Raw genomic sequence first — 17,119 nt, forward strand, 5'->3', positions numbered from 1 at the left:
GCTTTAGTACTTCGAAGGGTTCTTATCATACATTTGAATAGTGAAATGTATGATGCCAGATATCTTAAGCGCTCTATGTTAAGGTCGGTTACCAGGCGACTCATCGTATGAATGATTTTTGCAGTTGTAATGATCCTGCACATTTAATTAAATGAAATCTTGTGGCTTATTAAATATTATGATTATTATATAGAAATTAAACCTATGAACTCACCAACCTTTTGGTTGACACTTTAAAGCATGTTTATTCTCATGTATGAAAGAAATCTTCCGCTGTGCATTTGCTCATTTTAAAGACATTATTTGGAGTCGATCATCGCAATGGAACCAGATGTTGGTGACTTCGTTCAGATGGATTAGGACGGGTCTCTACATCTTAGCAGCTCATGTGAGTCACCTAAAACATGTGAGAACCATCATTTGACAACTAGCATAAAATATCTCATAAAATTACAAAAATATTAGTAATAATTCATGACTTATTTACATATAAAAAAAATTACACATCCTTTATATCTAATCCATATACCAACGACCAAAAACACCTACAAACAATTTCATTATTCAATTTTCTTCATCTAATTGATCTCTCTCAAGTTCTATATGTGACGACCCGGAAATTTCCGACTAAATTTAAACTTTATCTTTATATTATTCTGACATGATAAGCAATGTTTGTTAAGTTAAACCTCAAGGATTTTAAACTATGTTTATACATTCATTTAAACCTCGACCAAATTCCAATGATTCACGAACCATTAAATGAACATATATGAATATGTATGTATATGTGTATATGTTATAAATTGAAAATGTCAACAAAGTATTTAAATGTATAATGCTTTATATGAACGTATTTGTTTCAATATGATTATCGATGAAATTAAAAAAAATATATTAAATGATTGAATTATCAGAAACATTGAATTATGATTACAAGTCTCTGTTGAGAGGTCCACTATGATTTGAGAAAATCTATTCCTCTTAACGATATTCGGAATAATTTGTAAAGCTATTTATAAATAAAAATAAAAAGTGTCATTTACGAAAGTTAGACAAAAGCTAGTGGAAAATTGGTTTCCATACTATTCTATAAATCTATTTTCAAACGTACAAAAACATTTTCAGTTTAAAAAGAACTTTATTATTAAAACGTATATAACTTTTATAAATATCTAGAATCACTTTTGACAACTCATTACTTAACCAGTATAATAAATATAACGATATTTATATTTTATTTCATTAAATATATATAACGATTTAATTTAATATTATATATATTTATACGCGTATTATACATACATAGTTTTTATACTTTTACTATACTTTAACTTTACCTTTACTTTACTTTTACTTTACTTTAACTTTAATAATTCACTTTAATAATTCATACTTTAATAATTCACTTTAATAATTCATACTTTAATAATTCACTTTAATAATTCATACTTTAATAATTCACTTTAATAATTCATACTTTAATAATTCACTTTAATAATTCAAAAATATATTATAAATAGAATTCAATAGGTTTTATTATTTCATAGAAACTTGAAAATATATTTCTCTAAACTCTCTCAATCGATTTACATATATATATATATATATATATATATATTTGCTCTGTATTATTTCAAGATATTATTAGTATACATAAAATATTACGACGGAGTGATGTCCGAGTGATTTCAAAATAGTTTTTTGAATGAGTCGAAGCTAAGGAAATTATGGGTTATAGCTATGGAGGTGATGGGTATGGTTCATGGGTATGCTCGTGAGGTCAATCTAGTGTTTATCATCTCCGTTGCGTCTACGTACTTTCCTGCAATATTGAATCTCAATATTGATACGTGAGCACTCATAACTTAACTTTTATATATCAATAGTGTATCCCTGACTAGTGCTCGAGTATATAGGATTATGCATGCTTGTACATTCGATATTGTCCTTAGATAGGTTTGTTGAATCCTGAATTAGATACATATGCTACTGATATATGGTATATGATATGCATGTCATTGGAAAGCTAGCGAAAAATTAAGAACTTTTCATTTAGATATCGAATGGTTTCGATGAACGGATTAGAAGTTATAGTCAACTGAATTTTAGTATTATTGTTAAAATGATTATTATTACTATCGTCGTTATTATTTTAATAAAAATATCATTGTTATTATAAAATATCATTATTACTATTATGTTAGTATTATCATTTTATCATAATACCATTTCTAGTAAATATAAATATTGTTATAGAATAATAATAATTATTATTACAAAATAATACAACTTTTACTTATTATTATTATGATCAATATTATTTTATCAAATAAATAGGGGATACAAAGATATTTTTCACCATGCGTAATATAATTACATTAATAATACTTACCACTATAGTTTTACGATATTAAGTGAAATTTATAAATTTTACTACTTAAGATATATAAAAGTATATTTTATTATATATAAACGTTAATATAAATATTTATTAATAAATGACTTTTATTATTATAAAATCTAATAAATATATTTAAATATATAAAACGACTATAGTTAAGTTATATAATAAACACGTATAAATTTTAGAAGTCATTTTGGGTCAAGTTGACTTTTGTTGACTTTTGCATATTAGTCTCGAGCATTAGGATTGTGGTACACTATGACTTGATCAAAAATTGTTAGACAAATATTGACCAACATATAAATATATATAATTAATATAGGTTCGTGAATCCGAGGCCAACCTTGCACTTGTTAAATGACGTTATATGTATTTTTACTACGAAATACAGTATGGTGAGTTTCATTTGTTCTCTTTTTAATTGCTTTTGCAATATATATTTTTGGGCTGAGAATACATGCGCTATTTTATAAATGTTTTACGAAATAGGCACAAGTACTAAAACTAATTCTATGTGGGTTTAAACTAGAAATATACCCTTAGCTTGGTAACATTAAACTACTTGTCTATGTACGATAGGCGCGAATCCTAAAGATAGATCTATTGGGCCTGACAAACCCCATCCTGACTATGGGATGCTTTAGTACTTCGAGGTTATTTTAAACACACCTGATCTGGTGTACTTCAGAGGGTAAAACATGAACGTTAAGGCTTGTTACCAGGTGCCTACAACTTATAGAATACTTTTATACACTTGCGAGTGTACATATATTTATAAATGAAAATCTTGTGGTCTATTAATATATTGAAATGATTGTTATGATAAACCTATGAACTCACCAACCTTTTGGTTGACACTTTAAAGCATGTTCATTCTCAGGTATTAAAGAAATCTTCCACTGTGCATTAGCTCATTTTAAGGATATTACTTGGAGTCATTCATGGCACATTTTGAAAGATGTTGCATTCGAGTCATTAAGTTCATCAAGATTATTATTATGTCAATTATAGTTGGATGTATTATCAAATGGTGTGCATGCCATCAACTTTCGTTGTAAAGAAAGTTTGTCTTTTAAAAACGAATGCAATGTTTGTAAAATGTATCATATAGAGGTCAAATACCTCGCGATGTAATCAACTGTTGTGAATCGTTTATAAAATATATGAACGGGTCCTTTCAGTTGGTATCAGAGCGGTGGTCTTAGCGAACCAGGTCTGCATTAGTGTGTCTAACTGATAGTCGTTAGGATGCATTAGTGAGCCTGGACTTCGACCGTGTCTGCATGTCAAAAGTTTTGCTTATCATTTTTGTCGGAATTGCCTGCTTATCATTCTTAGTCTAGACACGTCTTACTGCATTGATTGCATAAATAGTGTATAGACAAAATTTATATTTAGCGTATCTGCTAATCCATATCTTAGCGTATCTGTTACTGTAAACTTTGCCTGACATATCACGTAAATTCCTCCGTAATCTACGAAATCTTTTGCGCTATATATATAGATATTCTATGTAATTAGAATACCACCCGATAGCCGAAAAATCATTTCATATCGAAAAATCCTTTATTCAATCGAACGAAATGGAATTCGTCATTAGTTCAAGTCCCTCGAATTCCGATATGGAATCCCACTCAAGCTCTGAAAGCAGTGTGACCGGAGTGGATCAACCAATTAGCCATCATCTATTCTAGATGAATTGGGGATAGGTTCGTAGCCTCCTCAATAATTGGAGACAAGAAGAAGGTGATCCCTTCCATCCACCACATTGCCCTCTTGGCGATGAACCTGAAGCACTTACCGGCGAACCGGTCCAAAACACCATTTTCTCTCTCATTTCCAGAGTATCTCGTCACGATTATATACTACATTAAATTCTGGATTTTATTTATCCGCTCGTCCGAACCGACAATCACCCTGGTGTAATAGAAGAAGTCAACGAGCTTCATGCTCGAGTAGTGGCTTTAGAGAATATGGTGCAAGGGTTACAAACACCAACAAATAACGAAGTATTAATTCATAATTTCAATTTTATTGAATAAATACTCCGTAAAAGTTATGTAATTTCTAAAGTCTTTAGGGATTATTCAGTTCTAGTTTCAACCGTAAATCAAATGATTTTAATTTAATGTTAACTCATTAAATCTATGTTACATCTGAAGAAAATATGCACATATATATTTTCATAAAGACTGTAATAATATTCTGTTGTACAAAATATTAATTGTGAAAATTTTTTTAACGGGTAGGTAATACCCGAGAGATATATAAATTCACAATTAATATGTTACATTTTTTGAATCTGATTAAGCAAATCATCAACTATACTCCCAAAATCTCACAACAATATACATTCTTGTATAGTAATCAAAACAACCATTCTCACCCAAATTTGATTACGCATTCTGATTTTGACAAATCAAAATCCAAGTCATGATTTAACAGAAGACATCACTCTTAGATTCCTACATCTTTCAAAGCTATACTTTGGCTTCAAAACTATGTTAGAACATCATATGTATGTTAACAATTACAAACTGTGTTCAAACTCTCCGAAGTTTTCGAAGACACTTCAAACAATGAACAATCGAGATGATGATCCAACCACATATTACCCACATTTATGTACCTAAAAAGCTCTCGAAGCCAAAGTCATAGTTTGACGCGTATCCGTGTCAGACCCTTTGGCATTTATTAGCTAAAATGACTTTTCAATTCCTTTTCAAAGTAGACAGTTTTGTCACAGCTCCAGCAAGTCAACTTCGACTTTTCAGTCTGACTAGTCTTATTATAACCTCGATAGATACGTTGCCCTTTCGTCATCGTTACTGGGGACCTTTCATATCTCGCCACATTAGCAATAAACTTACCAACAACTTCAATTATCTTTGACTTTTCGAAAAATCATTATATTTATTGAAATCACATCATTTACTCATTCGCATCTTGTAATGAGAATTGTCATACGAATCATCGGAAAACAGTAACCAGTATTTTAAAATCTCGCAGCATGTCTACGCCAACAGTTATATGTGTACGTAAAACGTCTATCTCCTGGACTTACATACTTTGAATGTGAAGTTCTGAAAAATATTTTGAACTGCAAACTAGTTCTTGAAATGCTGATGAAGCATCAAAAACTGTAAACGATCTTAACAGTAAAAAATTTTGATGACAAAGAATAGTAAGGTGGTAAAGCTGAGAAAAAGAGAAGGTTTGGAACTGGAAAACGGATTGAACAGACTATGAAGGAGGCTGTGGACAAATCACAAAGACTAAATCTACCTTCAAAGAATCCAAATGATTCAGTGCCTGCTAAAGTCATTAACGAATACCTTACTCTTTATTCTAAACCTTTACAGAAAAATCTTCATCATCATCCATCAATATTAAAAATTCTAAGATATTATCATATCTTTCATTATAAATATCCACGATATTTCTGAATATATTTTCACAACTAATCTTATATGAAGTCATTTATCTCTTTGCGCTATCAGTGTTACATCATATAAGAAACTATTAGTTTCTATATTCTATAAACTTTCGAGTTTAAATTATGAAAGTTTTGAAGTAGTGTTGGGAACTGAAGCATGAGTTAGTATAATATAATGACACTTGATCAACGTGATTATATTACAGTAAGTCATGCTGAGTTTCTAATGGGACATGGCGATTCACAGACCATGCCGTCATCATGTTCCATGTTACACGACTCTTGTATTCTATTTAATCTCTAAAAATATCAAGAATATATTTTCTTGATGATTCGGTCTTTTCAGGGTATTCTGGTAAATTAATAATCAAGATCGTGCCATTACCATTTCCTTCTTAGAACATTAACTATGTTCATTCTGAAATTCATATCTGCGAATACTGGACCATTACAAACGTTGCTTAATCGCAAGAAGAAGAAACGAAAGGACAAAACTCCAAAATAGAAATTGGAGTATAAATCATAGCAAATAGAAGGGAGCATTAACTGTGGATGTCAATGATTATAGAAGACAAAAGCAGGGGCTTTGAAATATAAGGGAAGATATAAAACCCAACAACCACCCAAAAATTATAAACCGTATATATCGATGCATATAGCAATATAAAGACACGGAATAACTAAAAACACTATAAAACCGAGAGTATAGTAGAAGTAAATAGATTCTTCCGGAGGCAGATGAAAAAGAAGAACGACAGATATGAAAGTGAGGAGTATATCGAGAATCAGTACTGGATGAAGCATATTGACAAATACTTTAAAATATGAGTTGAGGGAGAGAGAATAGAAGGTGTGAGTTGTAAGAAAACGAAGGAGGTGGATTTATAGTGAAATACCCGACAGAGAAATCAAGATGGATTATCGTATTAATTCGAAGAGAATCATAATCTCCTTAATCACCGAAGCATCAAATCCAACATAGATTACAAAGATTTTCTTTAAATTCGGAGATCAATTGTGATGATATGACGAATCACTATAATCTTATTTCCTTCATTTACGATAACTTCCCTCATACGCTTCGAGTAATCGAATTATTTTATCCATACTTCTTAGACATGATAAAACTTCATAATCGTTACGTCATAATAACATTCTCATTTTTGGCCATAACGACCTTTATCAAATTTCGGGGACAAAATTTCTTTAACGGGTAGGTACTGTGACGACCCAGAAATTTCCGACTAAATTTAAACTTTATCTTTATATTATTCTGACACGATAAGCAATGTTTGTTAAGTTAAACCTCAAGGATTTTAAACTATGTTTATACATTCATTTAAACCTCGACCAAATTCTAATGATTCACGAACCATTAAATGAACATATATGAATATGTATGTATATGTGTATATGTTATAAATTGAAAATGTCAACAAAGTATTTAAATGTATAATGCTTTATATGAACGTATTTGTTTCAATATGATTATCGACGAAATTAAAAAAAAATATATTAAATGATTGAATTATCAGAAACATTGAATTATGATTACAAGTCTCTGTTGAGAGGTCCACTATGATTTGAGAAAATCTATTCCTCTTAACGATATTCGGACTAATTTGTAAAGCTATTTATAAATAAAAATAAAAAGTGTCATTTACGGAAGTTAGACAAAAGCTAGTGGAAAATTGGTTTCCATAATATTCTATTAATCTATTTTCAAACGTACAAAAACATTTTCAGTTTAAAAAGAACTTTATTATTAAAACGTATATAACTTTTATAAATATCTAGAATCACTTTTGACAACTCATTACTTAACCAGTATAATAAATATAACGATATTTATATTTTATTTCATTAAATATATATAACGATTTAAATTAATATTATATATATTTATACGCGTATTATACATACATAGTTTTTATACTTTTACTATACTTTAACTTTACCTTTACTTTACTTTTACTTTACTTTAACTTTAATAATTCACTTTAATAATTCATACTTTAATAATTCACTTTAATAATTCATACTTTAATAATTCACTTTAATAATTCATACTTTAATAATTCACTTTAATAATTTATACTTTAATAATTCACTTTAATAATTCAAAAATCTATTATAAATAGAATTCAGTAGGTTTTATTATTTCATAGAAACTTGAAAATATATTTCTCTAAACTCTCTCAATCGATTTACATATATATATATATTTGCTCTGTATTATTTCAAGATATTATTAGTATACATAAAATATTACGACGGAGTGATGTCCGAGTGATTTCAAAATAGTTTTTTGAATGAGTCGAAGCTAAGGAAATTATGGGTTATAGCTATGGAGGTGATGGGTATGGTTCATGGGTATGCTCGTGAGGTCAATCTAGTGTTTATCATCTCCGTTGCGTCTACGTACTTTCCTGCAATATTGAATCTCAATATTGATACGTGAGCACTCATAACTTTACTTTTATATATCAATAGTGTATCCCTGACTAGTGCTCGAGTATATAGGATTATGCATGCTTGTACATTCGATATTGTCCTTAGATAGGTTTGTTGAATCCTGAATTAGATACATATGCTACTGAGATATGGTATATGATATGCATGTCATTGGAAAGCTAGCGAAAAATTAAGAACTTTTCATTTAGATATCGAATGGTTTCGATGAACGGATTAGAAGTTATAGTCAACTGAATTTTAGTATTATTGTTAAAATGATTATTATTACTATCGTCGTTATTATTTTAATAAAAATATCATTGTTATTATAAAATATCATTATTACTATTATGTTAGTATTATCATTTTATCATAATACCATTTCTAGTAAATATAAATATTGTTATAGAATAATAATAATTATTATTACAAAATAATACAACTTTTACTTATTATTATTATGATCAATATTATTTTATCAAATAAATAGGGGATACAAAGATATTTTTCACCACGCGTAATATAATTACATTAATAATACTTACCACTATAGTTTTACGATATTAAGTGAAATTTATAAATTTTACTACTTAAGATATATAAAAGTATATTTTATTATATATAAACGTTAATATAAATTTTTATTAATAAATGACTTTTATTATTATAAAATCTAATAAATATATTTAAATATATAAAACGACTATAGTTAAGTTATATAATAAACACGTATAAATTTTAGAAGTCATTTTGGGTCAAGTTGACTTTTGTTGACTTTTGCATATTAGTCTCGAGCATTAGGATTGTGGTACACTATGACTTGACCAAAAATTATTAGACAAATATTGACCAACATATAAATATATATAATTAATATAGGTTCGTGAATCCGAGGCCAATCTTGCACTTGTTAAATGACGTTATATGTATTTTTACTACGAAATACAGTATGGTGAGTTTCATTTGCTCCCTTTTTAATTGCTTTTGCAATATATATTTTTGGGCTGAGAATACATGCGCTATTTTATAAATGTTTTACGAAATAGGCACAAGTACTAAAACTAATTCTATGTGGGTTTAAACCAGAAATATACCCTTAGCTTGGTAACATTAAACTACTTGTCTATGTACGGTAGGCGCGAATCCTAAAGATAGATCTATTGGGCCTGACAAACCCCATCCTGACTATGGGATGCTTTAGTACTTCGAGGTTATTTTAAACACACCTGATCTGGTGTACTTCAGAGGGTAAAACATGAATGTTAAGGCTTGTTACCAGGTGCCTACAACTTATAGAATACTTTTATACACTTGCGAGTGTACATATATTTATAAATGAAAATCTTGTGGTCTATTAATATATTGAAATGATTGTTATGATAAACCTATGAACTCACCAACCTTTTGGTTGACACTTTAAAGCATGTTTATTCTCAGGTATTAAAGAAATCTTCCGCTGTGCATTAGCTCATTTTAAGGATATTACTTGGAGTCATTCATGGCACATTTTGAAAGACGTTGCATTCGAGTCATTGAGTTCATCAAGATTATTATTATGTCAATTATAGTTGGATGTATTATCAAATGGTGTGCATGCCGTCAACTTTCGTTGTAAAGAAAGTTTGTCTTTTAAAAACGAATGCAATGTTTGTAAAATGTATCATATAGAGGTCAAATACCTCGTGATGTAATCAACTATTGTGAATCGTTTATAAAATATATGAACGGGTCCTTTCACTATCTTTCATGACCCGTCCTAATCCATCCGGACGAAGTCCATATCGATTATAAATGATTCGTAACAGTTGATTGCATCGCGAGGTACTTGACCTCTATATGATACATTTTACAAACATTGCATTCGTTTTTGAAAAGACAATCTTTCATTACATCGAAAGTTGACAGCATGCATACCATTTCATAATATATCTAACTATAATTGACTTAATAATAATAATCTTGATGAACTCAATGACTAGAATGCAATGTCTTTTGAAATATATCATGAATGACTCCAAGCAATATCTCTAAGGTGAACAAATGCACAGTGAAAAATTTCTTTCATACCTGAGAATAAACATGCTTTAAATTGTCAACCAAAAGGTTGGTGAGTTCATTAGTTTATCATAAGCATTCATTTTCATTACTTTAATAGACCACAAGATTTTTATATTTTCATAAACATCATTCTCATATCAGGCATTTTGCAAACTGCATACATATAAAAATCATTCATATGGATTGAACACCTGGTAACCGACGTTAACTTAATGCATACAATATCCCCAAAATAGAACCTCTCATCTGTATAATAAACTCGAAGTACTAAAGAATTCGTACCCCGAATAGGACTTGTCAAGGTCCATAGATCTATCTTTAGGATTCGCGTCAATCAGGGGCCATTTCCCTAAATTCTTAGGTTACCAGACTTGAAGGGCGATATTCGGTTTAATAATCCAACCATAGAATGTAATTTTAAGTACTTGTGTCTATTTCGTAAAACATTTATAAAAGCAGCGCATGTATTCTCAGTCCCAAAAATATATATAGCAAAAGCATTTAAAAAGGGAGCAAATGAAACTCACAATATTGCATTTTGTAGTAAAAATACATATGACGAAACTGAACAATGCAGGGTTGGCCTCGGATTCACGAACCTATATCATTTGTGTATTCATTAATATATATATAATCGTAATCAAATAAATATATATATTATTATTAGTGATGTAATATTTATATTAGTAACTTATATATACTTCATTTTTGTAATTAAATGTATTCATTTTGTATAAAAATATTAATATAGTTATATTAATATATATTTGGTTAATATTGTATTAAAATACTTAATTTGTTATTTATATGAATATCTATATACAAATGTTAATAATAAAAATTTATATTAGGATTTGTATATGATGACAACATATATTTATATATTAGTTGCTACATTTTATACATAGCTTAGTTACTATCATTTTAACAAAAATATAGTGATATGTATTATTAATATTATTGTAATGTATTTTTATGTAAAAATATATATTTGTCATAATACTAGTAATGATACTTATGATAATAATAATGATGGTGATAATAGTAGTAATGATCCATTAATGATAATATTCATAATTGTTTTAATAATAAATCTTATAATGATAACAACAGTAGTTTTTAATGAAAAGTTTAATGATATTAAAAATAATACTTTTGATAACAATACCTAATACTTAATAATAATAATTACTATAGCAACCTTATTACAAATGATAATATTAATCGTAATACTTATGTTACTCATAATAATTCTAATATTTATTAAATGATACTAATTTTTAATAATCATATTGTAAATAATGATATTGTTAATAATTAATAATACCGTAATACTAATCATTAGTAATAACAATAATAACAGTAATACTAAATAATACTTGATTTTGATAATAATGTTAATAATAACAATATTAGTAATAAGTATAATTACTACAATTTTAATAATAATAATTATATTAACAATATGCATAAACATAATAATAATATTAAATAGTAACTACTACTTAATAATAATAATAATAATGATAATGATAATGATAATGATAATAATAATAATAATAATAATAATAATAATAATAATAATAATAATAATAATAATAATAATAATAATAATAATAATAATAATAATAATAATAATAATAATAATAATAATAATAATAATAATAATAATAATTATAATAATAATAATAATAATAATAATAATAATAATAATAATAATAATAATAATAATAAAAATATTAATTAGAAAACTACCTCAATAAGCTTTTCTAAAAAGATATGTTCCAGACAGGACTCAAACTCGTGACCTCTCGAAAGCCCAACACCCACACAAACCGTTCCACCATTTCTATTTTTCCTGATTATATTCATACTTGTATTTATTTAACCCATTAACAGTTTATCTTCTTCTTCTTCTAAAATATGATTCGATCAGAGCAGATTATCACCATTACAACTAGTTCGTGATTTGACTTAGGATTTGTGATTAACATACATCGACCTGAATGAACCTTTTTATCAAAACAGAAGAAAAGAAAAAGAAAAAAAATAAATAAATAAAAATAAAACAGGTTGTAACAGTTTTCGTGAGTTCTTCATGAACTCAAATATCAAATTCAATTTTGAAAACGTTTTGGACTAAACTTATAACATGAAAATGTTCTGAAATCATTGTTAGAATCTACCTGGATCATCAATTTGAATTAAAACATCAAAGGGAACTCGAATTTGCTTGAAGAATAAACTGTTGACTTTTGACAATCGATCTTTGACTCAATAATTGGAACTCGATAGGAAAAATTGGTATTTGAGAATTTGCAGATAGTTTAAGTGTTTGATTCCTAACAACATGGTGTTAATACATTTTGAAAATTTATTCAAATTCTAGACTTGACCCAAAAGTTGAAGGACAGAGCACGGTTTGGTTTCTTTACCTGTTTCTGATTTAATTCGATCACTGAGGACTGTAAAAAGGGTTTCTGTAAATTGTTAATTGATTGTGTGAGTTTATTGTTAACACTTGACTCTGAATTGCCTCAATTATAACCCAATTGCTCGACACTTTCTCTATCAGTGTCAGGGAGAAAAATAAAAAAAAAAATAAAAAATATAAACAAGAAAGGATCGACTAACATAAATTTGGAATTATACCCTTGTGATTTACTACATATTGTATGACCAAATAAGCATAGAATCAGTTCCCAACAGTATTGAGAATGATGGAAAACAGAAACAAGACTTTTTGTATTTATTTATATTTTTATTGATATTTATATTTTTATATTTATTTATAATAGGTATAAATATTTATTTATATACCTATATATGTATTTACTATATGTATATGTATTTACTATATGTATATGTATTTAGTTATAAACTTTACATACTAATATTCATATATTTGTATTTATACCCATAGTTGTATATCTTTTATTGTTATAGTTTATATGTATAAATTATCATTATTCTTATTAATAAATGTAATAATAATATTACTCTTTAATATTATAAATAGTAATACAATTATAATTGTACTAGTAACAATATTATTACTAATGATAATAATAATAATAATTTTTATGAATTATGTAACAATAATATTATTATTAATAATTATACTAATTCTAATATTTATACATTTTAATATATATTCAATAAACATATAATCATCAATTATGTAATGGAATCTGCTTTCTTCTACTTCGCCCTTGGGATTATAATGTTTTTAATTCTCCCGTGTCTTTATGTTGCGATAAACATTGATATACATGGTTTGTAATTTATGTGTTGTTATCAGACTTTATATTCTCCCTTATATTTCAAAGCTCTATGCTTTTGTTTTCTTTTCCCGACTTCAAGTCAAGCGAATAATGGTCCAGAATTTGTAGATATAGAGTTTCGAATGATTATAATGTTCTAAGTAGGAAGGAACGTGATAGCACGATTTGATTTTCAAATTTATCAACATCACGGAAGATAGAACCATCAAGAATACATTTTCTTGATTTGTTCAGGAGTTAAGTAGAATGAAAGAGTTATGTAACGTGGCACATGATGACGTTAGGGTCTGTGAATCATCACATTCTATTAGAAACTCAGCATGACTTACTGTAATATAATCACATTGATCAAGTGTCATTATATTATACTAATTCATGCATCAATTTCCAACACTACTTGAAAATCATTCATAATTCAAACTCAAATTCCAAAGAAATTTATAAACTAAAGTAGTTTCCTTTATTATGATGTAATATAGATAGCACGAAGTGATAAATAATTTCGGACGAGAATATTTATGAAAATATCTTCAGAAATATCGAAGATATTTATGATGATATTTTGGAATTTCTAAGTTCGATGGTTGATGAAGAAAGATGTTTTTTCGCAAGATTTTAACATGTGTACGGAGCAAGATATTCGTTGAAGGTTTCATCGGATCCAGAATTACTTGGATTCTTTAGATATATGGTATGGTCCGTGTATTTGGCCTTGGTCTCCTTCATGGTTTGCTCAATCTGTTTTTCAGTACCAAATTTTCTATCGAGCGTTCCTAACACTCTCTTTTTTATCATCAAACTTTTGGCCGTTTAGATCATCTACAATTTTTCTGTTTCCTGTACATTTAATGCTATGATATGATATCTGAATCATCGGTTATCAATCCGAGGTGGTTTCATGAGACTTTTGTTTTTAGATGATTAAACGCTGATGGTAATATGGTAGAATATAAAAGGTTCCCTGGTAACAATAAAAGTGTAGGCATATATATCAAGTTGATGATAAGGTTGTTCCGAACGAAAAGTCGAAGTTGACTTGCTGAAGCTGTGACAAAATTGGCTACTTTGGAAAGGGATTGTAAGGTTATCTTCGGTAATAACAACGCCAAAGGAGCTAACACAGATATGTATTAAACGTTTAATCAGATTCAGAGTATTTTCCAGGTGCATAACTATATGCATAAATCTTTTCTTCTGTAGATGAAGTGCGGTTGGCTCATCCTCTCAATTGAGGTGTTTTCAGGAATTATGACAGGTTTGAACACAGATTGTAATCGTCAAGATACAAATGAGGTTTAAGATGAAATCAAGTGGCAAACTTGAAGAAATGTTTAGTTTCATATGTTATAATCAATATTTTAATTCATTTTAATTATCCAATGCTATTAGTCCACAGTCGATAGTCCACAGTAATAGTCCAATAATTCATATATAGTTTAATATATAATATTCGAATTAATTAATACGTATCGTGACCCGTGTACATGTCTCAGACTCGATCACAACTCAAATTATATATATTATTGTAGAATCAACCTCAACCCTGTATAGAGAACTCGTTCATTACTGCATATAGAGTGTCTATGATTATTTCAAATAATATATATAAATGCGTCGATATGATATTTCAAAACCTTGTATACGTGTACCGATATTTAAAGTGCGTAAAATAAATAACAGAAATTAAATAATCATAAATAAAGTGCTTAAAGTAAATAATAGAAATTAAATGACGATAAATAAAATTGCAAGAATATAAATTGCGATAATTAAATTGCTATAAATAAAATGTAATAAGGAATTAACAGTTAGCTAGGAACAGTTAGCTAGGATTTTGTTAGCGTGGATTCTTAATAGAATTTTTCATAGTTAATTTGTTTGTTTCTAACAAATTTTATTTTGTCCAATGTTTTCTTCATTATGCCACTTGTTGGATTCTGATAAATCAAAATCCCAATATGAAATTGGATGAATATGGTTATTCTGTGGTGAACGGATTTGTATATCGGTGGATGTAAGTAGGATAGTAAATGACTATTGAATCTGATTCGAAGAATGTACAGTGTAACTTATTAATGTGAAATCTAAATATTCCTCGGGTATTACCTACCCGTTAAAATATTTTCATCATTAACAGTTTGTACAAAAGAATTTTTAATTACAATCGTTATGAAAAAATATATATACATATATATTTTCTTCAGGTGTAATCATGGATTTAATGAGTTAACATGATATTAATCTCATTTGCTTTTCGGTTTGAGCTAGAATAAGTAATCTCTAAAACTTTTAGAAACCACATATTCTTCGCAGAATATTTCTTCAATGAAGTTATGAATTAATACTTCATCGTTAATTGTTGTTGGTACTCCTTGGTATCTATGGTGCGTATGACGTTGATGTTCATGTGACAGATTGTGAAGTTGAGGTTTGCGATGCGGTTGTTGTTAGTGGTGGTGATATTGGTTATGCTGCTGGTGCTGCTGCTGGTGTTTGTAACCTTTGCACCATATTCTCCAAAGCCACTACTCGAGCGTGAAGCTCGTTGACTTCTTCTATTACACCGGGGTGATTGTCAGTTCGGACGAGCGGATAAATATGATCTAGAATTTGGTATAGTATATAATCGTGACGAGATACCCTGGAAATGAGAGAGAAAATGGTGTTTCGGACAGGTTCTCCGGTAAGTGCTTCAGGTTCTTCGTCAAGAGGGCAATGTGGTGGATGGAAAGGATCGCCTTCTTCTTGTCTCCAATGATTGAGGAGGCTACGAACCCATCCCCAATTCATCTAGAATAGATGATGACTGACTGGTTGATCCATTCCGGTCACACTGCTTTCGGAGCTTGAGTGGGATTCCATTTCAGAATCCGAGGGACTTGAACTGGTGACTAATTCCATTTCGTACGATTGGATAAAGGATTTTTCGATATAAAATGATTTTTCGACTATCGGGTGGTATTCTATTTACATAGGATATATATATATATATATATATATATATATATATATATATATATATATATATATATATATATATATATATATATATAGATCAAAAGATTTCGTAGATTACGGAGGAATTTGCGGGATATGTCAGGCAAAATTTAAAGTAACAGTTACGATAAGATATGATTTAGCAGATACGTTAAGATATGAATTTTGTCTATACACTACTCATGCAAATAATGTAGCAAGACGTGTCTAGACTAATAATGATAAGCAGGTAATTTTCTAAGGATGATAGGCAGATGATTTCTGACTAGAAATGATAAGCAAAACTTTTGACATGCAGACACGGTCGAAGTCCAGACTCACTAATGCATCCTATCGACTTATCAATTAGACACACTAATGCAGACCTGGTTCGCAAAGACCACCGCTCTGATACCAACTTTCATGACCCATCCTAATCCATCCGGACGAAGTCCATATCGATTATAAATGATTCACAACAGTTGATTACATCGCGAGGTACTT

Source organism: Rutidosis leptorrhynchoides, chromosome 7 (assembly GCF_046630445.1).
Source record: "Rutidosis leptorrhynchoides isolate AG116_Rl617_1_P2 chromosome 7, CSIRO_AGI_Rlap_v1, whole genome shotgun sequence".
Taxonomy (NCBI): Eukaryota; Viridiplantae; Streptophyta; class Magnoliopsida; order Asterales; family Asteraceae; genus Rutidosis; species Rutidosis leptorrhynchoides.